Below are 20,010 nucleotides of genomic sequence, written 5' to 3'. Positions count from 1 at the left end.
TCTTTTTGGCTGCTTGCAGTATTTTCTCCTTAAGTTTATAGCTCTGAAATTTGGCTATAATATTTCTTGGTGTTTTCAGTTTGGGATCTCTTTCAGGGGGTGATCGGTGAATTCTTTCAATGACTATTTTGCCCTCTGGTTCTAGGACCTCTGGGCAGTTGTCTTTGATAATTTCTTCGAAGATACTGTCAAGGCTCCTTTTTTCATCGTGGATTTCCGGTAGACCAATAACTCTCAAATTGTCTCTCCTGGATCTATTTTCCAGGTCGGTTGTTTTGCCAATCAGATATTTCACATTTTTTTCTATTTTGTCATTCTTTACATTTTGTTTTATTACTTCTTGATGCCTCATAGATTCATTAGCTTCCACTTGCTCAAGTCTAATTTTAAATGAGTTAGTGTTTACATTTTGCTTTTGAGCCTCCATTTTCAATTGGTTGATTTCACCTCTCAGGGTGTCCTTTTCTCTCTCTAGATTCTGAATCTCCATAGCCATTTCGCCAATCTTATTCTTTAGGGACTTGATTTCGTCAGTGGATTTTTTCTCCCTTTTTTCCATTTTTTCCATATTTTCTTTTAGCTCCCTAATTTGGTTTTTAAAATCCTCTTTTAGCTCTTCCAGCAGTGCTTTTTGGGCTGGAGACCAGATCATATTAGCTTTTGAGGTATCTGATGTATCTACCGTGTCATTGCTATCTTCTTCTAAGTCGATATTTTGATCCTGCCTGTCTCCATAAAAAGAATCTATTGTCCTCGGTTTTTTTGTGTTCTTCTTCATGTTGGATTGCCTTTTGCTGGCGTTAGAACGAATTTCTATCTGTGAGTCTCAGGGCTTTCTGTCCCAGCTTTCTTGTTCTGGGGGTTGTGAGTCTAAACTTATAACCTTCAGTTTCCTGAGGTGTGGGGGAGGGGTCTGGCTCCCTGGCGTCTCACTCCCTATGGGTGCTCTCCAGCACTTGCTTTTCAGCAATGGTCTCAGCTGTTTGTTGTTTGAGCTGATGACTGGCGCTTCCCCTGGGGGAGCAAGGTTACGTCTGGGCTCCTGGCTTGGCCCCCTGCCGACTCTTCCCCTCTGGGACTAATGAGCTTCTAGTATTTGTCCTGTGAAGCCCCGCTATTCTCTCCTCTGTTTCAGTTTTTTTTTTTTTTTTTTTCCGAGGAATTCTCTGGGTGAGGGGGGGAGGGGTTAGAGCCGCTTACCTAGCCATTGAGTCTTCCGGAAGTTCAAGAGGCCGAGATCCTGGGTTTTGCAAGCGTCAGAACTGGGTGTTTTCGCGGCTGTTGGCGTTGCGCTGCCTCTCGTCGCTCCCAGAGACTGCCGTCCTGTGTTGGGAGGCCTGGGGATCTCTGCCGGTTTCGGGCGCCCAGGTTTCTCCCAGCTCGTCTCCCACGTGGATTTCCCGGCCGGCCGCTTCCGCCTTGGTCTGGAGCAGCTCCGCACCGAGCACTCTCCGCGCCTGCAGGTTCGTTCCTCTGGCCTTTCAGACTCTCCCGGCTCGGAAATTTGCCCCACGCAGACTGCTCGCGGTTTCTGACTCTCTCAAATCTGCTCAAATTCACTTTTTTATGGGAATCTGACAGACCTTGTGAGAGAGCTCCGGTAAGAGGCTGCCTTCATGCGGCCATCTTGGCTCCGCCCCCCCTTTTGAGCTCTTTTTAAAGTAGATCTCTGCTTCCATAGTGGAGAGTGTACTGTCCAAAGCTTCAGAGATTTTGTGCAGCTGTTTTCAGAGATATTTTCAGGGACCTGTCAATTTAATTCTTCCAAAGGAGAGGTGTTTACTCCTCTCCTGGTGTGTATTCTGGTCTGAGAGTGACCACAAGCACTCTTTTCTGCCTTGGAACTGTGAGGAGGATTCCCTCGCCACTGCCACCATAAGCTCCACCACACCAGCACTACTCCTTGCCCCGGGACTGCCACCCAGGACTGTGACCCTGATCCAAAGCAAGGACAAAGCAAGAGAATCCTGCCTCAGTGCCAGCAAAGGGATCTCTGCAATCCCCCTCTGGTCAGCCATGCAATCCCCACACCATCTGTGGGCTGACAGCTCCAGAAGAAGCCCCTGCTGCCGCCACTGCCACCACCACCACAGCCACCACCCTGGGGCTGGGGCTGGGGCCAGATCATACTCCTTTCTCACCCAGGTCCCACAGACCTTTCCTACAGATATTCTAAATTATCTTTGGTATTTGTGGGTTGAGAAGTGTGGAAACTGTCACAACTGCCAGTGATTCAATCCCTTGAGTCCTACTCTGGGTGTTGCTGGGGCCTGGTCTATGCCAGCCTGGCCCACACTGGACTGAGCTCCTCTCTCAGACTGCTGCAACAGGGCTTACCTGTCAACCTTCCATGTTGTCTTGGGCTAGAAATTTGTTTCACTCTGCCATTTTGTGGAATTTGTTTAGAATCATTTTTTACAGGTATCTGGAGGGTTTTGGGGGGAGAGCTCAAGGAAGTTCTTGCTTTCACTCCACCATCTTGGCTCTGCCCTCTAGTCTTAATATTTAAATTAAATTTATTTTCCTTTTTAGTAAATTTCTTCTGTGCAGTCTTATTTAAGCCTACCAAAAACATACCAAACAATTTCTTTCCCTATGGTTAGAAACATTTTAATTAAGTCACAGTGCTACATTAACCTACTTAGACAAGAATTTTCCCAGGAACCTCCCCTTGATGTCTGCCCTGAATTAGCTGAGCAGATCAGGTGGCCTGCATTGATGCCTATGCCCTTTCTTTTTGTTCTTTGCTGTACTTTTATATTTCACAAACGTAAGGGAGCCTAACTCTTCCCCACCCCTCACATGCATGGTTATTTCATGCTGAGAAACGTGATCCTATACAGAGACACGTAGTGCATCATGTTTTCATTGATCCCTGCAGCCTCAGAAGGTTCAAAGTTGTTATGAGTCTTTCAGCAAACTATGTGCTTCTCAAACTTTTCAGGTTTCTCCAGGCCTGGTGGTTTTGATATTCAACAGGAAAAAACCAGCTTCAGCTTATAAAAGAGCAAAGCATGTTATAAATATTCAAACACTATGTAAAAAAAAGCATCCTTCTCTGAAGGACTCAGGGAAATTGGGATTCTTTCTCAAAGCCACAATTGACAGATACAGGAACCATTTGATCATGGCCTTGGAAAATCTATTGCAGGACCAAGCAGAAGGCATTGCCGTACAGTCATGCTGGGAACTATTCAAAGGTGGGGATTCTGTCCCAGCTCTCATGAAAGGTACTTATGAAGATCTTATATATTTTTTAAATCTTTTAAAAGATTTCTTTAATATTATTCCTATAGGAAATATTTCAAAGTCAATAAATATGAAATGGAGACATATTCCCAGTCTTTCTAGACATGTTTCAATTCAGATTTTAAATACTAAAATAATTACAGTCAAGGTTCTGCAGGGTTTTTTTTCCAGTGGAAAGCAGTGCCACTGGTAAAAAGTTCTAGCCTTGGGAAACCATTCAGTCCAACTGTGGGAAAACATTCAATTCAACAAACATTTAAGCAACTATGACTTCTAGGGATCTGCTTGGGGTTTTGAGCTATATTGGGAATACAGAGATGTAAAACCACACCAGAGTCTGCCCTGAAGTAGTTCACAGTCCATTAGGGATAGGGGAAAGGATAAAAAAAAGTATTTAGAGAATTATGATGCAAGTTGGCACACAATAAGTGAATGAATAGCAAGCACTTTAAGCGCTTTCTAATTTTAGAGTTTTAGGCCAGACCAGAGAAGGGGAGTGGGAGGAAAGTACTCTGTCGAGCACTAGGGATACAGATACAGAAGCGAGAAGTGAGACAGGTCCCCCCACTCTCAAGAAGCTTACATTCTAAGAGGCAGCAGAAACCCACAGGGGATGGTGGCTAGGGAAGGGATGGCAAAGATGATCAGTGAAGGAGAGCATTTCATTAACACAGCCTTTCTAGGTACAATGGTACTAGGGATTTGATTATAGTTCTCAGTGAAAAGATAGAAAGCTGGGGGCAGGCAGGGGAGATAGCACATCCAGGGCACCTTATAGACTAGAAAATGACCAGGGTGGAGATGTCAGGAAGTACCAAGCAGAATGGCCTCTGATGGTACAGTTTGTTGTGCAGAGCAACGGCAACAACCGAAGCAGCAGGTAGTAAAAAGGGAAGGAGAAGGTATTGCTAATGGTGACTACATTTTGAAATTATTTTGAATTTTCTTTTAATTATTTTGTATGTAGTCATCAGTCGTTTTCCTTAGTAGAATATTACCTCCTTGAGGGCAGGGACTATCTCACTTTGCTATGCATATATCTAGCACACTTTTGTGTATTTATTTTTGTATCTGAAGCACTTAGCGTAGCATCTGGAACTCAGTAGGCTAAAAATAGCTCGCTGAATGGAATTGAATTAAATCAAAAGCACTAAGCTGACTAGTATGCTAGAGATTCAAAGAGGGATGGATCATTTCTAAGTATGTCTTAGACTGAGATAGTAGCTTCTGACCTAATCTTTGAAGGAAGTAAAGCATGGGTTCTTACTCTCTTTGTGTCTCATGGACCCCTATTGTTGTCTGGTGATCCTTTCTCAGATTAATGTGTAAAATAAAATGTAGATGATTATAAAAGAAATCCATTACATATATAATTCTTTTAAATGGTCACAGATCCCACATTAATAATCATGAAGTAAAGTATTTTTGAGCACGTAGATATAAGCAGAAAATCATTCCAGCCTGCAGAGACAACATGCCAAAAGGTCCAGAGGAAGGGAGGGTAGGACTAGATACATAGGATTAAGAAGTCCAGTTTGACCAGAATACAAAGAATGTGAATTGGACTTATATAAGACTGGAAAGGTAGGTTGGAGTCAGACTATGGAAGGCCTGGAGTACAGGGTAAGAGATAATCATTTTATTTGCAAGCATTAAGTATTTCTGAATTGGTCAATAATGTGCAGCAAAAAGGTGTTTATCACCGATGTCAGTGGGTGATGGGAGGAAAGAGGCAAAAGGTAGAGAGAATACAGGTAGAAAGCTACTTCAGGGTCCACGTAAGAAGAAATATAGGAGAAGCTGACCTAGAATGGGGTGTGAGTATAAGGGATATGAAAGATATTACTAAAAGACCATCGGTAGGACTTGGCAGCTGATTGGACGTAAAGGGAAATGAAGAGGAAAAGATGAAGAATTTGTTTTCAGATGATTAGGAGAGTGGTACATCTTACAGTTTGAGTAAGTTTCTCTCAAAGAGCAATTAAACACATTTTTAGAAAACGATTTAGAAAAGTCTTTGTGGGGCTGGAGACCTATATGGCCACATAACTCTAGAGCATTAAACATAGGGCACTTTGCTCTCAGAGCTATGACACTGTGTGATGGCATGGTTCTCTCACATATAGCAAGCTTTACTGTCATTCTCCCCATTATAAGAGAAACTTATAACTTTGTTGTCAGCTTTTTCAGCCAGAATGTGATTATAAGGCTCTCATATTACTTCCCTTCAGCATGCAGTATGTAAGCATATGTGTTACCTGAAATTTCTGTGATTCTCAGCCATCTAGCATCAATGGGAAAAATGAACCTAAGAGGCAATTTCAGAGATATAGAATTTTCCAGTGAGAAAACACACTCTACTAATGCACTGAAGCAGCTAAGTGGTGCAGTGGTGAGAGCACTGGGACTGGAGTCAGGAAGACCTAAGGTCAAATCTAGCTTCAGACACTTATTAGCTATGTGACTCTTGGCAAATCACTTAATCTGTTTGTCTCCATTTTCTCAACTGTTAAAAAAAGGAATAATTATAGCACCTATCTCTCAGGGTTGTTGTAAGAATCAAATAAGATATGTATTTAGCACAATGCCTGGAACATCATAGGTGCTCAATAAATGCTTTTTTTCCTTATCTTTTTACCCCACACCCACTCCCAATGCACATTAATGCCTGCTTTGCAATGTATAATCTTAGAGAGTTGTCTGAGGCACTGTTCTGTCAGAGGTGGGACCTAAGCCCAGTTTCTAGGTTCCTGTCCCTGATTCCAAGTCGAGGTTTCTGTCCACTATGCCACACTGCTTCTCTCTTTTGCCACTGGTATTGACAGATGTGTTTTGTCAAGTTATGTATCTTCATTTTGTAAATTAAAAAAAAAACTGAGGTCAGGACTTGCCCAGAGGTCATACAATATAGTGCCAAAGCCCAAACTAGAGTTCAGGACTTTTAACTTCTGAGTCAGTACTCTTGACAAGCCAATTCATGGTCATTTAAATCCCATGAATTGCATGATATAACTCCAAGAAAGAGGAATATTGGACTTAATAGAACTTAGGGGAATATGTATATGACTGGGTAGGGAGTGTAGGGATGGGAGTATAGGAAAAGAATCAAATCTCTTTATGCTTCTCTTCAACATCTAATCATAGGTAACTAAGCCTTCCTTCCCTCAGTTTCCATTTGCTTAGAATACATTTAAAATCAGGTATTGACTCTTCTTGTCAAAGGATCATAGATTTACTGTTTGCAGGACCGTTAGAAATTATCTAATTCAACCTCCACACTTAACAGCCAAGGACACTTAGGCCCAGAGAGATGAAGCAACTTTCTGAAAGTTACACAGCTGTGTATTGCCAGAACTAGTATTGACCTAGGCTAGTAATAAATCATCATCTTCACTGAACTCCATGCTTTAAATTCATATTGCCAAAGATGTTCAGAGAATTTTTTTAAGAAGGCCTAGAAAATTCAGTAGCATTTTCATGCATTTCAAAGGTTGAGTACTTTCTCCTTTAAACTCAAATTCAAAGACAGAGATAAAACTTGGATTTTAAAATGCTGTCATTTCATACTAGTAAATTGAAAAGTTGTTGGCATGCGCCTACTGTAACCATTCATCAGAGTTTATTTAAAAAGGCAGGGCTCTACTCCATCTTGTTAGTGCCATAATTTGCATATGTGATCTCATTAGTTAACTTTCCTCCCATGTGCTCATTCAGTCTGAGAGGACAGACCAGCACTGGCTGCAACCAAAGAACCTGCTGACATCTATTAAACACTTCTCAGCTTGGCTTCAACTGAGTCCTTCCATCTTGAAAATTGAAATCATAGCTTGTGATAGAAATGTTCACGAAATGGAGCAGTAGTCTCGGGACATTTCACTTTTTAATTTTTCTCTCATTTTGAAGATTTTCCCACTGCTTACATTCAGCCTTTCCTGACCCCTAGCTGCTTGTTCCTCTCTCTCTCCCACCACATGAAAACACACACACACAAAGATACATACAAACTATAGATATATGCAAATATATGTGTGTATGTATATGTGTGTATATATATATATATGTATGCATGTATATGGTGTTCTAAAAATCTAAATAGAGTTTTAAGGTTTACTTTTAAGAATATGTCATATGTATTATATGTATACATCTATATACACAAATGTTGAAACATAGAAGTGTATATGTAATTATATGTATACATATATATATATATACACAGATATATGTGTGTATGTTCTTTGTGTTAATGTCATTTTATCCCAAAATATGTTAATTTTTTGAGGGCACAGACTTTTATTTTTCTCTTTGTATCCCTACTATATAACATAGAGTCTAGCTCATAATATTTTTTACAATTTATTAGTTATTTCTTTTTAATACTCTTTTGTTTTTAGTTTTGAATGTCAAATTCTCTTCCTCATCCATAAAGAAGGCAAGCAATATATGAAATATACTTCTGAAATTGTGCAAAACATATTTCCATATTAGCCATGTTGTAAAAAAGAGAAAGAACAAGTAAAGTTATAGATAGATAGAAAGAGATATAGATAGAGATAGAGATATACACTTCAATTTGCACTCTCTCTCTGGAAATAGAAAGCATTTTTCATTATGAGCCTTTTGGAATTGTACTGGATCTCTATATTGAACAGAATAGCTAAGTTTCACAGCTGATCATCATTAAAAAATTGCTATTACTGTGTATAAGAATCTTTCCCAGTTCTGCTCACTTCCCTCTGTATCAACTCAAATAGATCCTCCCAGGTTTTTCTGAAACTATCCCCCTTTTCATTTCTTATAACACAATAGTATTCAACCACAATTGTATACCACAATTTTGTTCAGTCATTCCCCAGTTGATGTGCATCCCTTCAATTTACAACTCTTTGCCACCACTAAATGAGTTACTATAAATATTTTTGTGCAAATAGGCATTATTCTTTTTATGTTTTTGAGATGCAGAACTAGTAAGTGGTATTGCTAGGTTAAAGGATATACAATTTTATAGTCCTTTGGGCATACCTCCGAATTGCCCTCCAGAATGATTGGACAAGTTCACACCTCTACCAATAGGGTATTAGTGACTCTATTTTCCATATCCCCTCCACCATTTCTCAGTTTCCTTTTCTGCTATGTTAGACAATCTGATGAATGTAAGATGGCAATTCAGAGTTGTTGTAATTTGCATTTCTCTAACCAATAGAACGTTTTTTTCATATGACTATAGATAGCTTTGATTTTTCTTCTGAAAATTTCTTGTTCATGTTCTTTGATCGTTTATCAACTGGGGAAATGGCTCTTACTTTTATAAATTTGATCCAGCTCCCTATATATTTGAGATATGAGACCTTTATCAGAGAAATTTGCATAATTTTGTTCCTGTTTCTTGCTTTCCTTCTAATTTTGGTTGCATTGCTTTTATTTTTCACAAAACTTTTTAATTTCATGTAATCAAAATTATCTATTATGCTTCCTGTGGTCCTCTTTATTTCTTTTTTGGCTATAAATACATCCTTTATTCATAGATCAGATAGGTAAAATTTTCCATACTCTCCTAATTAAGATATTACAAGGCATAAAGCATATAATTTGCTTATGATATCATTTATATCCAAAACATGTACCTTTTTTGACCTTATCTGTTGTTAAATAGTGAATTCTTGCTCCATAAGCTTGGATCTTTCTTTCTTTTGCTTTGTCTGAGATCATGATGGCTACCCTTGACTTTTTTTTAACCTCAACTAAAGCAAAAGCACCAGTCCCTTATTTTAACTCTATGTGGATCTTTCTGTTTCATGTATTTGTTGTTTAAAAAAACACTGTAGGATTCTGGTTTCTAATATGTTCTTCTATCTGTTTCCATTTTATGGTTGAGCTCATTCCATATACCTTCGCAGCTATTTCTAACTGTATATTTCCCTCCATCCTATTTTCTTCTGTTCATATTTTTCTCTTCTCCTTTTAACCTGTTCCTCTTCAAAAGTCTGTTTTGTTTCTTCCCCCAGTATCCCTTTATCTGGTTTTCTTTTTATCAACATCCCCCTCCCCCACTTCCCTATTGGGTAAGATAGATATCTCAATATAGATATATTAGATAATATTTAATATATAACAGATATATCAATGAGATAGTTCACATTTTCTTCTTTTTCATTTTTTTTATTTTATTTTGTTGTTTCTTGATGTCCCATAAAGTCACTAGCTTGTAGCTTCCTAATTCTAATTTTTAAGGAACTATTTTCTTCATGAGCTGAGCCCTTGGCTTAGATTCCTGCCCACAGCTTAGAGTGACATTGGAACATCTGAATAGAGACATTTCTTGTAGGGGGTTTATAATAGAGAACTAGACCATATACAATCATATTTCCCCCTGGTAAACTCTCTTCATCAGTACTGAGGGCTTGTTCTAGCCCAAAGTGGTCTATTGCTGCGACTTCAAAATGGAGACCTAGGAGCTAGGTGTGATACTGGAAAGAGTGCTAGACCTGAAATAACTGAGTTCAAATCCTTCCTAAGACACTTACTACCTATGTGACTCTGGGCAAGTTACTTAATATCTATCTGCCTTAGTTTTGTCATCTGCAAAATGGAGGTGATAACAGCATCTACCTTAGCAGATTATTGAGAGGATCGAATGACTTAATATTTGTCAAGTGCTTTGCAAACCTTATAAATGCTTTATAAATGCTAGCTATTATTATTGTACAGAAGGGGCAATGGGTTGTAGAAAATGAGTAAGTCAAATACTTTACCCTGCCCTGGCAGCAGTTCCCTAGCCCAGACCTGTGCCCTGCTCACTTATGCATATACTAAGCACCATCTGTCAGAAGGGACTGTATTGGTTCTGACCATACAAAAACCAAAATGAAATGGTCTCTTCATCCTCTTCCTCCTCTTCCTCCCCCTCCTCCTCCTCCTCCTCCTCCTTCTCTTCCTCCTCCTCTTCCTTTTCTTCTTCCACCTCCTCCTCCTCCTCTTGTCCTTGAGAAACTAACATTCTAATAGAATGGAAGCATATTACAGCTGGAACTTCAGTTTCTCAGGCATATGCTACACAGAGATCAGTTCCTACTTTGTGCTGAAGAGGACTGTAGGCTGTTATACGCACACACACACACACACACACACACGTATATATTATATATATACACTGACAGTAGCACAAAATCCAAAGCCCAGACTTTGACTTGTAGAAGAAATGTGAGCAAGGGCTAGAGGACATAACTCCAAGTGTAAGATAAATCCCCAAATTGAAATTGAAGAACAGGTAAGAACAGGAAAGAATAGTCAGGAGACTTGTTTCCTATACTAAGCTCTTCCACAGAAAAAGATGCACTAGGTATGGCAAGGAATTTTCCTTCTCTGGCTATCATATTCTATCTCTGCAAAATGAGGACAGAGTTTTAAGTAGGATAGGGTGATGGGGGCCTTACACCAGAGCAATAGATTGTGAGACATCCAAATAGTATAGAGTGTCCCAAAAGCTTTAGTGAAGTTTTAAGCTATTAAAGCTTAAAACTGCCTTGAGGCTTTTGGGTTATCCTATATTTTCAGTACTTCAGCAACATAGAATCAATTGAGATTAACTTCTAATTAGTGGTAATTAGTTAAAATAGTATGCCACTAGATGAGATCTTCTCTTACCCTAAATGAGCTCTTTCCAGGCTTGGTTCTCCCGTAACCCTTCCTACTTCCACACTCTACATCAATTTCATCAGCGATGTCCTTGTGGTATCATTGTTTTTCTGAAACACATATCGCCCTGTACCAAATGGACTGAGGTCAAGTTCAGTGCTCCTTCTCCACAAGGAAAAATTGCTAGTTATAGCTAGGGATGAATGTGAAGGACTCTGAGGCCCTTTGCTCTAACATTCTAGCATTCTAAGTGCTCTGGGCCCAGTGATTGAAAGCACCAGGGACACTGAACCCCATGGACGACATGAGTCATCTACAGGAAATATTCCCAGAGGTGACCTATCATGCACTGTGACTTAGAGATGAAAGAGGAAGCATCCTCTGTCATTAAGGAGGAAGCAGCCACTCAAAAATAGCTCCCATGAAAAACAGTATTCAACCTCAGGGATCATGATCCCTCATGAAAGTCTGTTGAATTTTAAAAAAAGGTGATATTGTAATGACAAACACGAAGGGAGAAGGTTGGCCTCCTCTCACAAAGTCTAAAGCAACAAGAAGACCTTGGCCAAAGAGCTATAGTATCCTGGGCCTGTGTGAATCTCTGCTGTAAAGGAAGCAGTCTCCTGTGGTCTTAGAGAATTTGAGTCTGTTACTGTCGGTCCTGGTTACTGGGATAGTTTTAAGCAATGGTGATGGTTGTGGCGGTAACAACAATAACATGAATTTTAGCTAATTGTTTTATGGAGCCTTTTCATACTTTATCCCATCTGAGTTGTTATAGTAACCTGGTTAGGTTGGAGATATAGCTATTATTATGCACTTTTGACAAATGAAGAAACCGAGTCCCTGATGATCACACAAATCCAGCCAGAGACTGGATTCAAGCCCATGACTCCCAGGTGCCAAGTCTACCATGTTATCTGGTCTACTACTCTGAAGACCACTAAGATTCTGTGACCACAAGTGGAAAGATAGATATACTGGGCTATAGTGAACCTGCCAAGGAATCTCCATGCTAAAGGCCTGGCATGAGGTCCCTCAATAGCCTTACCCACCCCATCACTACAGATGTATTATTCATAGTTTTGCTTTGATATAGGTTAAGAGTGAAGGTTGCTTTGGCCCACTTTGGAAATGATGCATTTGCTGCAGGCAAGTCCAGAGGTGGGGACAATCTACCTAATTAGGTAGGGGCACCTACCTAATTTGAACATATCCTAATGATGTAGGATAAAGAATAATACATTAAAAGAGTTCTGTTATTTTCTAGGGGCACATCAAAGCATTCCCAATGCGAGCACTTTGCCTTTCTGTACTAAATCCAGGTTTTCAAGATTACCTAATTAAGAGGCAATTATATGGTGAAACTAATGTCTAGTTTAGTAACAAATCTAGAAAGTCATGAGTTGACCTTGCTTTGTAACTACTGTGAGCTGAACTAACATATGAGCCCACTGGCTTCAGAATGTTATCTGCAGGGTTTTTTTTTTTTCTTTACAAATAAAATACACGGGTTATAACAAGCTGATTATAACCAGAATGATGAAGTCAGAATATTAGAATGTTTAATGAAATAAGCACCCAAAATGCTTCCTGTCAAATTGTGTACATTTCTAAAATATTGTACATCAGATTGATGCCCCCTATACACATTTCAATACATCCTCTTCCTTCTCTTGACTAATTCTGATCACCTGCTCCACCCCGTGATGGTCAAAGGGCTCAAGATCATGACATGCTAGTGCCTGTCAAAGCAAACAGCATTGTTTAGCCTGGAGGAAAGCAGACTGACAAAGGGATATGACAGCCATTTTCAAATATCTGAAGAGTTGTCCTGTAGAAGAGGGACTATCCTGTTCTGCTTGGTTCCAAGGGACAGAAACAGGAAGGGTTGATGAGCTACATATAAGAGTAAGTATGGGGGCAGGGAGAGGTCTTCTAATAATTAGAGCTATCCAAATGCATAAATCTCTGCTTCAGAAGGTCATGATGAGTTGTCCTTCACTAAAGGTCTTCAAGCCAAAGCTGAACAATTACTTGGAGATGTTGCCATGAAGATTTATGGGCACTTAGAAGCTAGATTAGATATCCCCTGAGGTTCCTCCCAATTCTGATTTTCTGTGAAATTCTGCTCTATAAACTATAAAGTATCATATAAAGAAAAGCTCTTTTTATACTTCTAGTCTTAATGTTAACACCACACACTGTACTGTTCAAGTCCAGAATCTTGTGAAGCCAAAATTTGCTCTTAAAATAAGTATCTGCAGGAGACCAGATTTTTATCATCAGCACATAAACAGGCGCAGGATTAGACAAATCAGGCAAAAGTTTGTAAAGGAAAAAGTCTAGGGTAGTAGGCTTTTTTCTCTCCTGCACCTCTCTTCTCTCCCCTTTGAACTTCAATATGGAAAGAGAACTTCACATCTGGGTATTCACATATCTAAGCTGTTTGCCTTGGGGCCTGGCATGGACCAGTGCCTAAAAGTCTAGGGCTAAGAATAGCCTTGGGATCTGAGCACCAGGGTAGAGACTGGGCGGATGTCCATGGACTATTTTACCCAAATCTTAATATGTTCAGCCTGGGAATTTTCTATTAGTTCCAGAAGTGGCAAAGGTAGGTTGAACTCTCCTATCTAGTTGAGCCTAATATCCCAAACTAAAACCAAAAGGTCAGGAAACATATGGGCCTGGACCTGATGATCACTGGCCTGCCATAGATCAGGGCTCTGCTAAATGGAGGAAATCCATGGCGGGCAGATTTTCTTCAGAGAGGATTTCCTTTACTTCTAATCAGGGATGGGGGGGATAGGGACTAGTCATGTGATTACAATGATTTAAAGAACTCCTGGGTGAGGAAACTCCCTCTACCAATGCAGATCAGCAACATCTCTGCATCTCATTATATTAGAGGGTTTCTTAGAGTACTAAGAGTTTCAGTAACTTGCACAAGGTTTCATAGACAGTATGTGCCAGAAGCAACTCTGCAACACAGGTCTTCTTGGTTTCAAGCCTGGAGTTCTATATGGTAATTCTTTCAATGCATTCACCCTCTATTCTTGACATTTTGACAGTGCCTGTAAGGGCAAACTATCAAGTATCACAGGACATATGAGCTCCATGAATATGGCCCAGTGCCTTGCTTTGAACCTCCCTGAATGTCAGCTCCTTATCCGTAAAAGAAGGATGGATATATCACCTGTAGTTCTTACCTCACAAGCTTGTTGGAAGAATCAAATGAAATACTGTGTGTGTGCATGTATACAAACATACATAAAAATTATAGTTTCAAGCCTTGAAAAACTTTATAATTGTTATATGTTTATACTATTATTGCTTTTGTTAATAACATGGAACAAAACCTTCACAAGTTAGGAGTATGGCAAAAGAAATCTTCCCAGAAAAATGAAGGGCTATTTTGAGATGGGAACCAGTGGCTGTGCATGTGCAGTAGATCCAGTGTGAGTGAATGAATGAATGAGAATTTCTTAAGTACCTATTATGTGTCAGGCACTGTGTGCTGTGAAAGACACAAGGGATACAATTCCCTACATTCCATTTCCTGGAGGAGCCTCTGATCTCTCTCCAGTTTTACCAATGATCTCCTAATTTCCAAATCTAATGATATTTTTTAATCTATATCCTCCACTGATCACCTTCTCCTCATCCATACTTTGCCTCTCAGGGTTTTCATGATCTTTTTTGGCTCTCCTATCTGTCTAACCCTAATCTAATGGGAGACAATACATATAGGAGGACAATCTTTCCATCTGGATCCCTTGGTTTCTAAGTATAGACAAACAACGTGCTTCTGGTGTAGTGCTGATTAGTTTGGCACACACCAGGCAGGTGTGTTACATGTCATTCCTCCCCTAGTTTTCCAGGACCCTTAAGTCAGTCAGTCAAAACATTTATTAAGCACCTAGTACTTGCCATGTACCGTGCTAGTGATGAGGATACAAAAAAAAGCAAGCAGAAACCAGTCCTTGCTCTCAAAGAGCTCACAATCTAGTGGGAGGCGGAGGGGCAACAAACAAACAAATACATACAGGCAAGCAATATAAAAGGTAAATAGGAAATAATTAAGAGAGGGAAGGCACTAGGGCTGAGGGTTTTGGAAAGCATGAAGAAGATGGGACTTTATCTGTGTCTTGAAGGGATCCAGGGAAGCCAGTTAATGGAGATGAATATGGAGAACATTCCAGGCATGGCTGACAGCCAAGGAAAAGGCCTGGAAGGAAAAGAACAAGAAGGCCAATGTCACTTGATCAAAGACTATGTGGTGGGGAGTAAGGTGTAAGAAGGCTGGAAAGGTAAAAAGGTCAAGTTATAAAGGGATTTGAATGTCAAAAAGAGGATTTTGGGGGGCAGTTAGGTGGCGCAGTGAGTAGAACACCGGCTCTGGAGTCAGGAGGACCTGAGTTCAAATGTGACCTCAGACACTTGACACACTTACTAGCTGTGTGACCTTGGGCAAGTCACTTAACCCCAATTGCCCCGCCTTCCCCCCTCCAAAAAAAAGGACTTTGGTATTTTATCCTGGAGGCAATAGAGAACCTCTGGAGTTTATTGAGAAGGGGATTGATTGGGTCAGACCTTCACTTTAGAAAAATCACTGGATAGGAGTGGAGAGAGACTAGATGTAGGCAGACCCACCAGCAGACTATTGCAATAGTCCACGTGTGAGATGATAAGGGCCCACACCAGAGTGGTGCCAATGTCAGACAACAAAATGGGTTTTGTTTAAAAGATGTTGCAAAGATGAAATCAATAGGCCCTGACAACAGATCAGTTGGATTAGATTGGATGGGGCTGGGCAGTGGGGAGTGGGAGAGAAGTGAAAGATAGCAAAGGTTACAAGCGTAAGGAACAGAGAGGATGGCGTTGCCCTCTACAATAATAGGAAAGGTAGGCGGGGGTTAGCTTTTAGGGGGAAAAATAACGAGTTCAGTGTTAGAGATGTGGAGTTACGGTGTCTACTGGATGTACAGTTGGAGATATCTGAAAAGTAGTTGGATACACCCCTTGAAGGGGTTTTTGGCATGCCTACATTTCCTGCCGATGGCTCTAGCCCCTAGCAATGGTGTTCCCTGAAGCACAGGGGTATCCCCTGCATCCCAATTCCATTTAGTCATTAACATCTGATTTGCTTTTCTAAAGAAATTTTTACTCAAAGATAAATTCACAAATATGCAAAATTGCTCTTCAGCATGTGAGAGACATAATCTTCCTCCCCCTTTGTACTGCCTCAGTCTCTGGGGAGGGAAAGCGGGAAAGCAGATGAGTTTCATAGCTGTAGAGAACGGTCTCAGTTCCAAGTCCAAAAGCCCCTCTTGGGCTCTAGTCCCAGACACCCTGTCTTCTCAAGATTTCCCTGCCACCCACCCCACCTACAATCTAGGCCCCAAGGTTGCCATGGATCTAACTCTCAGATCTGGTGAGGATCACCACCTGAAATTAAGAACAAACAACATAGAAGAGAAAAAAACACAAACACACACACAGGCCCATTTCTCAGACACGGTAAAAGGAGAAGTAGGCAAAGGAGGTCCTTCCTCTCTCCTCTGTTCAGCTCATGACAACCCTGCTGTGGATGGCCTGCGATCTTCACCCTCTAGATGCACCAGAAAGAAGTGGTATAGAAAAGCAGGTGAGCAAGAAGGAATATACGCTCTCCAATTTTAAAAGTTGTAGCCTGTTCCAAGTATGATGCCAGCCAAAGGAGGCTACACCTGCATAGGACGGGGCATAGAGGCCTCCATGTTAGGCAATCTGGACATGCTTCCAAGATCCCTCAAGATTCCTCCATATTAGGTGAGCTGGATATGCCCAGACAAGCCCAGGGTACTGCAAACCCTTATATTCTAGATGATTTTGGTCAGTTCAACCAAGCTTCAGAAATACCTCTAAATTCTTTGAAGGGTTATGTCATGAAAGAACACTCAATTTGGAATTGGGAAGGCTTGGTTCATGGCCTAGGTCTGCCTTTAATTAGCTCTGCCACTTTGGGCAACTCACTTCTCATTTCCAGATCACACCTCCAGATCAGGGCTTTCCTCTTTTGTAAAGTGAAATGCTTAGACTAGATCAATCAATCAATCATTATTCACTTAGTGCCTACTGTATTCCAGGCATCGGGCTAAGTGCTGGTTGATCTTTGTGGTCCCTTCCAGCTCTAACATTCTATGTTCACAACAGATCCTGATTTCTTGCAGAGATTCTAATCTTAAGACTGTTTTTTTTTAAAAGAAGGGGAAAATGTGGATTTATCAATACTATTAATATAACCCTCTATTTGTAGTACATGTAAAAATTCCAGTTGTAATCTCAGTTGGCACAATCCTCATTTTATCACTTTGCTTCTCCTCCCTTCCAAAATAGATTGACACACTGCTCAGAGAATGAGATCATTTAGAGGGCTGGCTGCTAAAAATTCCAGATGGTGTTCGTGACTAATGCCCTGACCTGAAGCCCACATCTATGGTCAGGAGAGAGTAGATCGAAGCCCCCAGAACTGGGGTGATAGAACACAGCTAACTGTGTGGCGCTGGGAAAATATGGGTGCAGGAAAAAATGCCAGTGCCTAGGGTGAGATTCATTTGAGGAGGGTCAGCAACCTGCCCTCTGGCGACTGTGATAGCTCAGTCTTTGTGTGCTCCCACCATCATGGCCAGGGGCTGATGTACACACGGAAGCATCTCCAGTGGATAACCTTAGCATATGGAACACACACATTCCAGTGGCACACACACAGTCACAACTCAACAGAAGTGACACCAGAAGGAGAGGTATTAAATATTTACAAGGGTCTCAGGGATTCAAGCTAATTGGAGGAAAGGCCATCAGAATTACTGAAAAGTCTGAACTGCAGGCACTTTTTAAATAGTCTTTATTACTTTCTAGTAGATACAGTAAATGGGAACTCACTGTTAACAGAGGCCTTGCCAAGTAAAGGTCCCTGCTGGCCTACCTATAATGAAGAGATAAGGCTGATTTTTATAATTAGCATCAGACACTTAGTATGAACAATTAATGGGCTAAAGTGCTTGATGAGCCTCTCTATGGCTAAGCAAGCCCCTGGAATCTTGCTCATTCTATGAATTTGCTAAGTAGTTGTGCCTTCAGAGGCAATACAAAGATAAACTTCAGGTTAGCCCATATCCAGTTATCACAAATTCCAAAGCAGCGGAGACCAAATGACCTTTTATTCCAATTTCAAAATGCAAATGGTATTTACAGATTTTTTTTAATCCCTCCTTGGCCTTTCCAAGCAGGCTTCATACTAGCAATGAGGAGGGACAGGGAAGTGAGTTTGGATTAAGTAATTATGGGAAAGCAGCTCATTCTCTCTCAATCTATTGCACCCTATTTCGCCTAGACTACAGGGGAAAGAAGAGAAAGTGGGAGCCAAGTATATATTCCCCAGGCATAAGCAAAGGTACTCAAGATGGTATATAGGCTCTTTAGGGATACTGGAGGACCCTAAGAAAATGACTGATCTAGTTTTATGTTAAATATTATATTCAGGACAAGGAAAAACATTCCACTGTTTTGTTTTGTTTGTTTTCTCCTTTTGCTCATAGGATTTAGAATTGTGAAGCAAATTAAACATCACTTAGTCCAACAACCTCATTTTAAAGGTAAAATAACTGAGGCCCAGAAAGGGAATATGGTTTGTCCGAGGTCATCCAGGCAGAAAATGGTAGAGCCAGTATTCCAATCCATGTCTTCTACGCCAAATCTTGTCCATTTTCCAATATGTTACAGTTGCCACTCTATTGATAATTTCCTATATGGGTGTTTAATAATCATGAAGTATGATCAAATATCATAGCATCCTGATTAATCCCTATTAAAGTTTTTTATTTAGTTTTATTTTTCCCAGAACCTATCATGACTGATGGCAGTGCACTATAGATTGAAAATGATATTTTAATCAATCATTTGGGAAAAGTTCTGGTTCTTCCACTGTAACTGGTGGTCTCTGCTGTATTCCTCCTCCTCCTCTTCTTCCTCCTCCTCCTCCTCCTTCTCTTCTTCTTCTTCCTCCTCCTCCTCCTTTCTTCATCTCCTCTTCCTTCTTCTTCCTCTTCTGCTGCCTCCTCTTCCTCCTCCTCCTCTTCCTCCTCCTCCTCTTCTTCTCTTCTTCTTCTTCTTCTTCTTCTTCTTCTTCTTCTTCTTCTTCTTCTTCTTCTTCTTCTCTCTCCCTCTCTCTCCCTCCCTCTCTCTCTCTCTCTCTCTCTCTCTCTCTCTCTCTCTCTCATTGCTGTCCATATACTAAATTACTAAATATATCTTGTATGAACATATTAAAATAAATGGTATATTCCTCATAACAATGGAACTGTTCTTCTTGACTTTGTATCCCTAATTATTAGTACTAGTCTTTAATAAATTATTCTTGATTTATTGATTAATTGAAGAGCCTTACAGGTCCTGAATTAACAGGATAATTAGAGTAACCATTAAAATAATTAGAGAAATGAGCAAATCCTTGTAGCCTGGAGAAGAATTTTTATGCCTCCACGCAGCTATTCTTTCTTGGAAAGAACAGTGAATATGGAGATGACCTGAGTTTGAATCCCTGAGGTGTCATCTGTTAGCTAGGTTACCTGGAGTAAATCTCCTCTCCTCACAGAAATCAGAATCTTACAAATTCCTTTCGGTCTAACTCTTACCTAAACAAAATCCCTATATAGTACCTCAGACAATTTGCCAGTCATTCCTTTCTTCAGAAGGAAGAGCAACAGCATGAATTCTGATACTGGATAAAGCATTTCGTCTGGCTTAAGACTTGGCTGTCTCATATATGATGAGTAATGGGTGATCTCTCAAGAAGGATTTCTTTACATCAATTGCATTTAAAGAGATTCTTTCCAGGATGGACTCACAGGTATTAAACAAGGTCTGCAAACTCAGTGAAGGTTTTTGAATATATATTACATTCATGATTTCTTTCCAGTATGTGTCCTTTGATGTCAGTGATTCATCAAGTCAGTCAACAGGCATTTATTAAATATCTATTATGTACCAGGCACTGTGCTAAGCTTTGAGATACAAAGAAAACAACACATAATCGTATGTGTGTGTATGCACACATGTATGTATATAAATACGTATATGTATGTA

The 20,010-nt window shown here is 40.3% G+C and overlaps 1 protein-coding gene across 1 annotated transcript in view; it reads right to left on the bottom strand.

The window, feature by feature from the left end:
- CDH13 (cadherin 13) overlaps positions 1 to 20,010 on the bottom strand; it is a 1,345,123-nt gene that overhangs the window by 833,709 nt on the left and 491,404 nt on the right. The window lies entirely within an intron of this gene.

The sequence above is a fragment of the Trichosurus vulpecula genome, chromosome 3 (genome assembly GCF_011100635.1).
Source record: "Trichosurus vulpecula isolate mTriVul1 chromosome 3, mTriVul1.pri, whole genome shotgun sequence".
Classification (NCBI taxonomy): Eukaryota; Metazoa; Chordata; class Mammalia; order Diprotodontia; family Phalangeridae; genus Trichosurus; species Trichosurus vulpecula.
This window is presented reverse-complemented; position numbering and strand designations above follow the sequence as displayed.